At 34.6% G+C, this 12,412-nt stretch overlaps 1 protein-coding gene across 1 annotated transcript in view; it reads right to left on the reverse strand.

Annotated features, from left to right (window-relative positions):
- Positions 1–12,412, reverse strand: part of LOC106469998 (G1/S-specific cyclin-D2-like) — a 34,850-nt gene that overhangs the window by 8,644 nt on the left and 13,794 nt on the right. The window lies entirely within an intron of this gene.

Here is a 12,412-nt window from a genome sequence, read left to right on the forward strand (position 1 = left end):
GAAGAAGAATAATAGTCATCTATTCGTTGGCGCTCGAGTTTTGAGTCTTATTTGAAGTCTACCAATAATACCAAAATTCTGATATTTCAAGCCAGTCTATGTCTACATAAAGTTATGTATATAACAATCATATAAAGAAGCTCCTATCTAGATTGCTTGTGGCTTAGAGGTTAGCGTAACGGACTATGAATTTGAAGGTTCATGGTTCGAGTTCTGTTGTCGCAAAAACTGTTAAATCTCACTATTTGATTAAAGTAATCCAAGAGTTGGCGGTGGCTACTGTTGACTAGCTGCCCCTTTTCTCGTCTATCAGTTTAAAATCAGGGCCTGCTAGCACAGATAAACTTTGTTAAGCTTTCCGTGAATTTACTATACAAACATGTATGCATGTAAATCTGTAAAACGTAAATGGCTAAAATGATATACTCCAGTTCAAGTTATTTCCACAACGCAGCAATGTCAACTGGTACGAATTATTAAGTAAAAGGTCCATAATCAAGGTAGCTGGTTAAAATTCACATTGTCTTACAGTTTACTTTAATTGTTCGTCTTTTTATGGCATTTGTATTACTATGTTGATTGTTACTGTTTGCTGGATAACAATGTTTACATGCACAACCTCAGTGTTGATTGATTGATTGTTATTGTTTGCTGGATAACAATGTTTACAAGCACAATCTTAGTGAATAATTGTCACTATTTGCTCAATGAAAATATTTACATGCACAACCTTAGTGTTGATTGACAATTGCCGTTTGCTGGATAACAATGTACACATGAATAAAATCAGAGAAAATAAAAATTTTAACTAATAGCTAAGTTAAGCAACTCGGAGAAAATAAAAATTTTAACTAATAGCTAAGTTAAGCAACTCGGAGAAAATAAAAAATTTTAACTAATAGCTAAGTTAACCAACTCCGAGAAAATAAAAAGTTTAACTAATAGCTAAGTTAACCAACTCGGAGAAAATAAAAAGTTTAACTAATAGCTAAGTTAAGCAACTCATAGAAAATAAAAAGTTTAACTGATAGCTAAGTTAATCTTTTATCTTACCCTACTTACTCAAATTGTTGGTCCTGTATAGACTGACCACTACATGAAATTCCATAATATGTATTAACGAACTTCTATCTATTAGAAATACATTAAACAGTTATTCAGAAAACCTAAATGGAACATAAAAAATAAATAATTGCAGTTAAATGTACAAATGATGAATAAAAACATTTGAACTAACTATGTGCTGAATATTAAAACTTGTTATTGTACGGTAAGATATACCTTTGTCAATCTATCTAAAAAAGTACCAGTTTATTATTTTAGGGAAGATCCCGAAAACTGTAGACCTATTATGAGTATGATTTCTGTTGTTAACAGGGAGATGGATTCTGTTGTCAAAAGCCATTTAGAAAAGTCTTTGGAAAGCTGACATTTAATAAATGATTCCAAGCAGGGTTTTAGAAAAGGATTATCTTATCAATTTGCTGCAGTTTCTTTTCATAGGTCCTCCACCTGTCTTTGGATGAGAACATTTCGGCGTGTGCTGTATAATTTGGCAATAGGTCCTCCTCCTGTCTTTGGATGAGAACATTTCGGTGTGTGCTGTATAATTTGGCTTTCAGGAAAGCTTTTATAGTGTGCCTAACAAGATATTTATTGGAAAGCTGGATGCATATGAGGACTGGGCAAAGAAGCAAGTAGAAAACTGGCTAAGGAGTAGATTGTTTGTAATTAAGCACAAAGCTACACAATGGGATGGCTATATGCGCTCTGCCCACTACAGGTTTCTAGCGTTGTATGCCCGCAGACATACTGCTGTGCCACTGGGGGGGGGGGGACTCTCAGGGGTAGAAAACAGAGTGATGATAAATGGTCATTCTTCCGACTGAAAGAATATGACTACTGGGTTCGTCAAGGATATTTCTGAAATGAAGAGAATGTGACTACTGGGTTCGTCAAGGATATTTTTGAAGTGAAGAGAATGTGACAACTGGGTTGGTCAAGGATATTTTTGAAGTGAAGAGAATGTGACTACTGGGTTGGTCAAGGGTATTTTTGAAGTGAAGAGAATATGACTACTGGGTTGGTCAAGGATATTTTTGAAGTGAAGAGAATGTGACTACTGGGTTCGTCAAGGATATTTTCGAAGTGAAGAGAATATGACTACTGGGTTGGTCAAGGATAATTTTGAAGTGTTTTGGAATATTTTTTTCTTCATTATTTACGTTAACACTTGAGTGATTTCTTAGAGAATAACCTTATCCTAAACGACTTGGATGTTTTGTTGATTGATCTAGAATGTAGATAGTGAGTTTTAATATTGATAAGTGTAAAATTAGGTATTTAAAGGTGTGGAAATATGGGAAGGACTGACTTGTTATGTGAGAGAAGCTTTGTTGTCTCGAACAAAAGAAAAAAGGGATTTTGATGTGATTGTTGATAATATCTTGCAGTCCTCTGTTGAATATTTGACTGTGGTGAAAAAAGCGAATAGAGTTCTTGCTTCAGTTATAGCAACGTTACTTTTAAAACAAGTTTTACTATACTCTTGGATACAACTTTAATGAGGATTCGAATTGAGTAGGATATGGTCCTTTCGTTAAAGGAGTCCCCCACCCCCAATGGCAAGTCTATCATCTTATAACGCTAAAAATCGGGTTTTGATACCCGCAGTGGGCAGAGTACGCATAGCCTATTGTGTACCTATGAGCTTAACAACCAACAAACAAATTCAATACCAGTTTATTTGTTTTAGAGCAAAGCCCCATTGGGTTATCTTCTGTGTCCACCGAGGGCAATCGAACTCCGGATTTTAGCGTTGTAAGTCTGTAAACTTACCGCTGTCTCACCTGTAGACAATCGTTACAGGAAGGACAACAATATGTTGGAAATAGTGCAGATATGAGCTACTAGAATTATACCTGGATTAAGTCTTTTAAACTGTAAAAAAAAAAAAGAGGCTTAAAGTTAGGGGGAATTTGATTTGAGTATTCAAAACTGTAAGAGATTTGGAGTCTTCCAATAGATTATGCAAATGGAAACTTGAATATGGAAATTTATTAAAACTTTAAAAAAAAATATTTCGGGTAGAATTATAAATTTGTGAAATGGTTTGAGATGTTTTATGATATGGTATGAACAATTATATTGAATTTCTTGAAATTTCGTTGGATATGTATATGAATGTAAATGGCTATACTTAAGTTACATTAAAAATAAATACTGTCTTTGTTTGGCTTAAGAGTAGTGGTTAAATTGGTATTTTGTGATCAACTTTGATCAGACGACCAAGAACGCTAATGGCTTAAAACCCCAAGAGGCGAAATGCTGTTCCGGACCGCTGGGCGTCTATTTAGACCCTGCTTAAGAGTAGCATTGATAAGTTGAATGGCCTTCTGCCACCTTTACTTTTCTTGTGTTCTAAGTTAAAAGGTTTCCCAGTGGGTCAGCAGTAAATTTATGGACTTGCAACGCTAAAATCCTGGGTTCAATTCCCCATTGTGGACATAGTGCAAACTCATGAATTTGACTTAATTTAAATACGGTTGGAGGAAACATTGAAAGAAGACACTGAATGGTAATGGTTATTAAAAATTTCATTACTTTAAATTTTAGTTTTTCATATAATTCACAAGATGGCGCTTTATGCATAAAGGTTAATTATTCCAGAAGGAATCAGTTACACGAATTAACAAATACTGAGCGTCAGTGAATTAATATTTGCATTTTGACCCTTTCAACAGCTCTGTAGAACTTTTTCTTGTTAAAAATTTCAGTATCTATTCAATAATACACATTAGTTTCCACAAATTTAAAATAAATTTTTGTATTGACACGTGTATTTACATCCGAAAATATTTTGTTAACAAATCGAGTAAGTGACAGGTTTGACAAAGCAGTTTAAAAGCTTCTAAAATATTAACAGAACCATTAATTAACTCGTTAAATTTAATTCAAGCAGGGACTTTTTTGTTTTATGTTGCTTCCGAGTAGTTTCTTCGAACTTTTGAATAACGTCATTCGAAGTGCAAAATCATTCTAGTTTTATATGGGGAAAGATATTTAATTAAGTAAAAACAAAAATAGAAGTACTCCTCCCCCTCATAACTTACAAGCAAGCAATGTTACGTCATTAGTACACAAGGAAAAGAGGGGTCTGTACAAGATTTACACTAAATCGCAAAAGCGCAGGGAGCACAAGACACATACAAGGTTTCAATATAGAAATATCTGTCGTAAACAATGCGTGGAAGAGGGAATAAAGTATTAACAAAATTCATGTTAAACCACAAGCATGCAAGAAGCACAGAACAAAAAACATATGGAAATTGTTTACAAGATGTACAATAAATCAACAAATCAAAAAAATATCGTGAGCGATAAACATATACAACAGTAGCATAACAAGAAAACGCGAAGCAGACATATGCAGCATAGTCACAAATGGCTAAAGAAACCGGACTTGAATACGAGTACCCACTTCCATTATAGTGAGTATAACTCTAGCAAGTAAGTGTGAAAGAAAAAGTTTCCTCTAAGTTTGCAGTGCTTTGAAATAAAAAAAATAACTTGTTATAAACACCTGAGAAATGGAGAACAGAGTGGTATTGTGAGAGCATAATATAACCTAGAGAACTGTTATCAGTTCTTTCTAAACAATAGATGTACACGAGACTATAGTACTATTGGACATCACGAAGCAACAATTATTTTTTTAACTATAGCCCAGTGCGTATAAAAACTGTCCAGTAAGTGCACGTGCCTTTTCGAGTGACATCACATTAATGTGATAACGTTTCACAAGCTGCAAGCCTGTCGATAAACTGCCAGGGTGACCTTTCTCGACCACCCCAAGGTCCCGCAGGGGCTACGCGTGAGGGCCTGGGAAAATGGTCGGCCTCAGCCCACATACGGCATTTCTTTTTTCTAGTCTAATATAACTCGTACACCAGGTACGTCTTTCAACCTGACATGCCGTTATCAAGACAACCGAAGTACCCTTAAAATGTTAGGCTTACGTGAAAAACGTTACCTTCCTTACAAATTTGCACCTGAAAATCGAAGGGGATATATTCTGAAGGCAGTTGGGTTTTAATTTCGTTAAGTTACGTATTGATATACAGTTCATACCAACAGCGTCCATAAATTAATTAATTACTTCCACATAATACGACAAACATGGCATGCTGAAAAAAAAACATATAATACACTACAGTTACATTTCCAAGTAATAAATTGTAACAAAAGTCATGGAATAAACACATTACTTAATCAATGATAAACAAGTGATTGTAAATTCTTGGTTAATGTACGTTTAAATAATAAGTTACGAAATTCACTGCTTGTTTGTTTTTTGAAATTCGAGCAAAGTTAGTCGAAGGTTATCTATGACAGCCGTCTCTAGTTTTGAAGGAGAGAAGGCAGCTAGTCAACACCACCTACCGCCAACGAAAAGTCACATTACAACTCCCCCTCGGCTGATAGAGCGAGAGACTTCATGGACGGGATTCGAACCCTCGAATTGCGAGTTGATTTAATCTACTTAATTTATTTGTTTTACACAGAACTGTAACTGACCAGGATATATTCAAGGTGTGTCTATAACCTCCTGACAGTAAAAGTTTCAATATTTTGAGAAAGAACCATTTCATAAACGTATAACTTCATATTTTTTCATTTCATAAAGAAATTGTTTTTCAAGTTGTATCACGTTACTAACTTCAATATTTTTTCTTCACTTCATAAAAAATGTTTTTTCTAAGTTGTATCAAGTTACAATCAATATATATATGCACCTAAATCATAACCTCTGAAATAAGCTATTAGCTACATAATCAGATTGTAGCTAGTATATCAAATATAAATATTTATAATACACATGCTGTAGAAGTAAATCCAGACAGCAAAGATATATTAACAACGACTAACGAGCTTCCGTTTTATACAGTCTTGATATGAAACATACCGCATGAGTAACTGTACAATGATCCTCAGCAGTGTTGCTTCATCATACCAAAAAAAAAAAAAAAAATGACGGGTGACAGTTCATATGAGTAAGTGCTAACCAAACTGAAGCTGTAATTCCACCCACATTCCAGTTCTCCTGTTAGACGGCAGGGGGCCACTTACTTGTGACTCCAGGGAAATGTAACAGACGACCAGCCTGTGTTTTGTTTTTTAATGAAGGAGAGGGTCAATGTATTCCAACCAAGTCTGTTACTTAGCAGTGACGACATATATTTGGGCACTCAGTACGTGACCTTGGCTAAATAAGCGAACATGTACTACATACTATATGAGACAGTCAATGTCAGATGATTCTCTTCAACTGTCCTGATCATTTTCAGTTATCAAAATTTTCAACTAACTGGATGTAAGCCTTCCAATGTTATTTCTCTTTTTTGTTTTTGACATATTTTGGCTAATTTTCACAAATACATCGCTGGTAAACGCGTTTTAAAGTGTATTGTTACATAACTACACTAATAATTTCTAACAAAATATTATATACAATATTAAATAGAATAAGACAACAAAAAAACACCTCCCTTTGTAGAAAAATGCACTTTACAATGTAGGAGTTTGGAATATCTTTGGTTCTGGTTTTATTACAACCTATTTTTGTTTTCTACACTAATAACTATTTACGTTACTTAATTGTATTATTGATAGAACTAAGTTTTCTTCGTTTATAATTCACACAAGTTTTTATCGGTTGTACATAATAAAACTTTTTGTTTATTTTGTGGAGAACCGTTCACCAGATTTACCTGATGATGCCAGGTAAACCTGGTGAAACGTTGTGAAAAAAAGAAACCAAATGTACATATTTTCATCTATACTACAGTAATCAGACTAAAAATAAGTCCTAGAGTACACATAAAATAAGTGTATTTTATACTTGTGATTATTATGAACTTCCCAATAACAAAGGTCTTTGGTACTTCAGCTACACCGAAACTTTGTTTTTAAAGAATATGGAATCTATTATGGAATATCTTTATGTACTGTTTATACGACATGCTGACATTGCTTCGATACACAACGATTCGTTCAAGGGTAAAGATTTCACTTAGCATGTCAATCACATGGGGGAAAATAAAGAGAACGATCGTACGTCTCACAGAACTTAATAACAAATGGAGGGGAATAGAATAATGGTAGTTTTTAATTTTGCACAACAGGTGTTTACTACATAACCGGTGGGTGGACGGATATTCCTAAAGGCTCTACGTTATATTACTAAAATACCAATCGTTAAAGGGTAGGAAACGGAAAAATTGTCATTTCCTTTCGTTGTAAAATGTGGATTTACACGTGTTTATGGAACGAGGTTATAGATTCTGGGAATGTCTTGAAATTTCAAGAAGGGGAAAGCAACAAGGTGTGAAAGAAGGCTTGTTCAAAACAAATCACAGCCTCTTGACGGATACGGATTATGTCGGAAAACATAAAGGGAATGGGAGAGTTCATCAGTGAAGAGGGAGGGGTTCTACTCCCGAGTGTAAGCTCTTCTTACCGTTTGAACTTTTTCGGCCTAGCAACATAAACCTAAGCTATTCAACACTGACTGCTGACTTCATTCAGCTTGCTGACCAGAAGAGTGTTCATTCACAAAAACCCTCCGGCAGCATACCACACCATCGAACCTTGAAGTTCCGCGGAAAGATGATACCGTGCCGGTAAATAAGTGTAGAAGAATGAGTGTAGTCAGTCACTCCTTTTCGATTCTGTATCCCTCGGACTCATGTCGTCCAAGTGGAACTAATGTTTGGAGAATCTTGAACTCTCTGAATGATGCAGGTTTTTGACATAGAGACTTGTGGAACATTATGTGTTAAATATGCCTTAAGTACAAAGTCAACAAAACGGTTGTTAAAATGAAATGTATTTCTTAGTGTGTTTTCAATGAATGAATCTGTGAAAAGTCCCTCAAGATGGCGTAATATCGATGTGACAGATCAAAATACCAGTTTTTGCAAAATCTTCATAATATTTTATTATATTGTTCTATTTAATACATTCAATTTGCTTTTTTTGTTTCTCTGAAACATTAGCTTCTCAGTTTTACACTAGTAGATCCTGAACTTAACAACTACTTTATCTAAAAATTGTCAACCATCTTTATTTGGTATTTTGATTTTACTATTTTATCACACCTATCTTCCACTAAAGTTACTTCAAAAATGTTCTTGAATTTTTGAGGTTGACTCAAAATCACTATTATTAAAGTCTCTATTCCATCCGTGAGCGTCAGAACAGAATATCACGTAGAAAAATTACTATTATTAATGCTTTTATAATTACTTATTTGAAGACTGATGACGTATTCGTTCAATCGTTGTACAATACAACTATATATATATATGCAGCATTTAAGATTGAGATGGTATGGAAGTGTGCAAAGGATGGGTGAGAACAGTTTTGAAAAGTGGATAGCAAAGAAAGTGATAAGAACGTAGCGGATAGAGAGACCGAGGAAGAGATTGGAGGATTGTATTAAAGAGGTCAGTGGTCAAGTAGACTTAGTATGATGAACGATAGATTTAAATGATGAAGGATCACGAGACGCCCCGACCTCATGACAAGATTATGCGGAGAAGAAGAAGATATACATATATGTGTGCATCTAGTACCCAGGGATAAGATATCAGAACAGGATTTTGAAAGAAGTTATTGAAAGTGGTGAAGTATCGAACTTATTAATCTTCCTCAAACTCTATATTTTGGTTTCATAAAGTATTTTACATTTAAACTTTAGCACTATTATCCATTATAAATTTTAGAGACAAGGCACTAACGTACGTAGAGTACGCGTGCACAACCTATTAATACATGGGATTTATAGAACACTTATACTTCACATTAGCAGAATAATGTTAGGAGTATTTTTATACCTCTTCTGAAGTTGAGATGTCAACAGACCTACGCGCTTGTCAAGATATATAATTTTAACATCCAAAGTGTCTATTCTTTACTATTTCATGTCTATAGAATTTTTTTTCGTCATTAAAGTTTATATTATTGAAATTACACTCTTCATTATCTAGATCGATACCAAAATATTCACTACTTGAAAATCTGCATTGTTATACTGCCTTTGTGCTTACGTCATGTATGACAGTGTCTTTCCTTCGTCGTTTTGTTCTTGTTTTGACGTGTAACTATAGGCAGAATATAGAACAGTCTTCAGTAAAAATTAGTGAATTCCACACATGAAAAATCACCATCTACATAGTGTATGACAGTGTCTTTCTCTCGTCGTTTTGTTTTTGTTGGACGTTTTTTTCTTCTGGCGTGTAGCTATAGGCAGAAAATAGATAAATAACCAACTAAAACTAGTGGGTTCCACATAAGCCATGGTCTACGGGTATCTAATGACTTCTGCCACAAACTTGCCTATGTTTTGTGTGAACACTTTCCTGTCTCGGTGACAAGGATCATTAACTACATATATTTATGCTGAATATCTTCTAAGAGATGGAAATAACCAACTTTTGGTTAAGCAAACACAGAATTATATTTTCATGTAGAGACCTACTTCTATGGGAACTATGTTGCACAGAAAACTATATTTTCGTGTAGAAACCTACTTCTATAGGAACTATGTTGCACAGAAAACTATATTTTCGTGTAGAAACCTACTTCTATAGGAACTATGTTGCACACAAAACTACATTTTCATGTAGAGACCTACTTCTATAGGAACTATGTTGCACAGAAAACTATTTTCGTGTAGAAACCTACTTCTATAGGAACTATGTTGCACAGAAAACTATATTTTCGTGTAGAAACCTATTTCTATAGGAACTATGTTGCACAGAAAACTATTTTCATGTAGCAACCTACTTCTATAGGAACTATGTTGCAGAGAAAACTATATTTTCATGTAGCAACCTACTTCTATAGGAACTATGTTGCGCCTAATAGTATAGAAAATTAATTCTCACACGTTAGGTTGATCTCTGTGTTGTGCATATGAGTTCGTTTACAGTAAAGTAAATTTGTGTGTGCGGTTTATTATACGATATCTATCAAGCAGTAACCACAACCATCAATATAACTACCGTTTTCTTCGTTGTTCCTAAATCAGACTACTTTTTTGTACTTGTTTTTAATAGCAGTATATCCGGTGTTCTTTTCTCTTCGGGGCTAAATTCCGTCTGCCTAACATTTTTGGTTTTAAAATGTAGTTACACCCCCCAAAGCTTTCACGATCTAGGGTTTATTACTATACGATTGCCCAACTAAAATATGTAATTACTTGTGTGAAAAGTAACAAGGTAAAGAAATTTTTTTGCTGGTATTTAATGGAAAATAGCTAAGCAATATAGTTTATGCACAATACCAATGCGGGGGCGACCAAAAACGAATAGTCACATAAATGGTTCATCGCCAAAGTACTGCTTTTTTTTTAGTGGCGAAAACCTTGGTTGTTCTCTTGCTTGTCGTGGTTGAGTTGACAGCAAAAGAAAATGCATTTTCATAAGATAAAGAATGTGATTCCTTCACAGAAAAGCTCGTTCCGGTTGAACTCGTCAAAGCATGAGATACAATTGTGTGTGTTGTCATGCATGAATCCAACTGCTAAACCTTATTTCGCGACGTATAAAAACAGGGAAGTAACAGACAGACTGTAAGAACAACAAACCCTCCCACGTGGAGTTTCTGATTTCCGCTTCTGTTTTAGACCATTTTATCACATTTGTTAAAAGGTGATGTAAGATGTGAATGACAAGAATAATATAAAAGTCGGCTTAGGATAATGTATTTGTAATTATTGTTTTAAAATTTAAAAAACAAATGACTGCAAATAACCTTCTGAATGTTTTACCATTGCAAATGTTTGACAGGTCAGCACTTAGACCTATATAATCGTGCAAAACTACAAGATGGCTATCAGCGCTTGCCGTTCCTAATTTTCAACTAAGACTAGTGTAAGCAGTTAATCAACAGCACACACCGCCAGTTCTGTGGTTACAATTGTCTGACTGTATAATGAGATTTGACTGTCATTCTTAAAAGTACACACCGCTCCAAAGTGCGAAGCGCGTTGTTACCACAACGAGACACGAAACATGGAACCTCAGATTCACAGTTCAGCATGCTAACCACTAGGCAACGCCGAGCACATATATATATATATGTGTGTGTGTGTTGACAAATACGTGAAACTTTTAAAACACATCCTAGGAGTGTTTCTTGTTAATGTGCTGAGTTTTGTATTGCTACACAATGTTAAAACAATTCATTAAAAACAGACAGAGTAACAACAGAGCCAAATGAAATGCTTCATATTTTCCCAGGGTTTCACGTTTTGAGTCTGTAATTAGAAACTGTCTTCAGTGACTTGTCTGATTTTTATCTGGAGACTTGATCACGTTTTCGCCGAAGTAATTTCTTCAGCGTGCATGGTTACTATAGTTCCAGCCACGATCATCATTCACTTATTGACTCGCCAACTGGAAACCACACAAACTGACGACCTTTCGTGAAACCGATGGAAGAGCGCGAGGTCGAATATAACGGGTGTTTATAATAAGATTTAAAAAATAGATTACATGCCATCACTAAATCACAGCGTCCTCAATGTAAAGTCCCCAAAACCTTCTATTAAACTAGTTACCTCTTCGAGACTCGGCATACCTTGTCTTTAATTATGTATCTACTAGGTAGGTTTTGTGATATAGATCGCACAAAGGTGATTAGCAACCAGAAATGATTTGTTTGTTGTTTTTTTTATTCAAACTTGACCCATCTATCACCATCTTCAATGTAAAACTAGCTTTGCAGTCACACCAACAAAACCCCTTTTAACAAAATTCATTTAGGCTTGGAGGTATCGTAAAATTACAAGCCGGAGAATGTTTTTTTTTTATAAGTTTTGAGCAGGTCTAAAACATTCTGAAGGGTAATAACTCCTTTTAACACACAATCAATTTAAGCTTGGAGGTATCGTAAACTTACAAGCTTGAGAATGTTTTTTTTATTATAAGTTTTGAGCAGATCTAGGATTGTGTAAGAAACTAAGCAACTTTAGCACATGACTAGAAATGTTCAGTGTTTCCTTATTTATATTTTGATTTATTAAGACACGCTTCAATGGCGTGGATGAATTTTCAGAAGAATTTTATCTGACGAATTACACACTCGTTTTAATACACGTTACTCTTCTTAAAATCGATAGAACTCCAGACAAATTACATTTTACCGACTTAAGTTTAGTTTTCATTGAAATTAAAATTTTGTAATAATCTGTGAGAGAATAAAACGTGATATTTCATGCGTACGACTTTATCATCTTAATGAATTAGCGCTTTTTATTGTAGTTTATTTTAAAAAGTTACAAATACACATTAGTAACAGTAGAAAAAACAAACGATAAGCTTTGAAACAATCCAATGGCATTACT

Source organism: Limulus polyphemus, unplaced genomic scaffold (genome assembly GCF_000517525.1).
Source record: "Limulus polyphemus unplaced genomic scaffold, Limulus_polyphemus-2.1.2 Scaffold100, whole genome shotgun sequence".
NCBI classification, from domain to species: domain Eukaryota; kingdom Metazoa; phylum Arthropoda; class Merostomata; order Xiphosura; family Limulidae; genus Limulus; species Limulus polyphemus.